The following is a 1,181-nucleotide window of genomic DNA, read 5'->3' as shown; positions in this document are numbered from 1 at the left end:
GCCCCGGTCTGGGCCCCCTCTCATCCCACCCCATGGTGTGTCGTGCCAGCCGTAACCTGCATCTCCCACCGCTGCTCACTAACCGCTCGCTCTCCGCTCGGCCCCCTCTGTCCTGCGCCCCGTGGGGAGGGGGCGGCGGCAGCCCCGGGCTTGGGGCGCCATGGGGTGCAGGTGGGTGTCGGGTGCCCCCGGGAAGCAGGGCAGGGGCTGGGCAGGGGCACCCTGATCCCATGGGGCAGGGCTGTGGGACAAGGGTACCTGTGGGGCAGAGGATGGGGCAGGGAGCTGCCATGGGGCAGGCGTTACCCACGGGGCAGGGGATGGGGTATCTGTGGGGCAGGGGTTACCCATGGGGCAGGAGGGGCCTGTAGGGCAGGGTATGGGGTGTCTGTGGGGCAGGGGTTACCCATGGGGCAGGGAATGGGTCAGGGCTTTGGGTATCTGTTGGGCAGAGGTTGCCCGTGGGGCAAGGGATGGTGAAGGGCGGCACCCATGGGGCAGAGCATGGGGTATCTGTGGGGCAGGGAGTATCAAGTGGGCAGGGGACACCCATGGGGCAGAGCATGGGGTATCTACGGGGCAAGGGGCAGCCATGGGACAGGGGTGGGTATCTATGGGGCAGGAGTTATGCATGGGGTATGGGGCATGCCTGCGACAGCACTTGGATTATCTATGGGGCAGAGGACACCCCTGGGGCAGGGCATGGGGTATCTATGGGGCAGGGGTTACCCATGAGGCATGGGGCACCCATGGGGCAGTGGTGGGTATCTACGGAGCAGGGGTCACGCATGGGACAGGGCATGGGGTATCTGTGGGGCAGGAGTGGTATCTATGGGGCAGGGGCACCCCTGGGGCAGGGCATAGGGTATCTATGGGGTCAGGGGTTATGCATGGGGCAGGGGGCACCCCTTGGGCAGGGCATGGGGTATTTGTGGGGCAGGGGTGGGTATCTCTGGGGCAGGGGTTACCCACTGGATAGGGAGCATCCATGGGGCAGGGCATGGGGTATCTGTGGGGCAGGGGTGGGTATCTCTGGGGCAGGGGTTACCCACTGGATAGGGAGCATCCATGGGGCAGGGCATGGGGTATCTGTGGGGCAGGAGTGGTATCTATGGGGCAGGGGCACCCCTGGGGTGGGTATCTATGGGGCAGGGGTTATGCATGGGGCAGGGGACACCCCT

The sequence above is a fragment of the Rhea americana genome, unplaced genomic scaffold (genome assembly GCF_003343005.1).
Source record: "Rhea americana isolate MKP2758 unplaced genomic scaffold, rheAme1 scaffold_1173, whole genome shotgun sequence".
Classification (NCBI taxonomy): domain Eukaryota; kingdom Metazoa; phylum Chordata; class Aves; order Rheiformes; family Rheidae; genus Rhea; species Rhea americana.
This window is presented reverse-complemented; position numbering follows the sequence as displayed.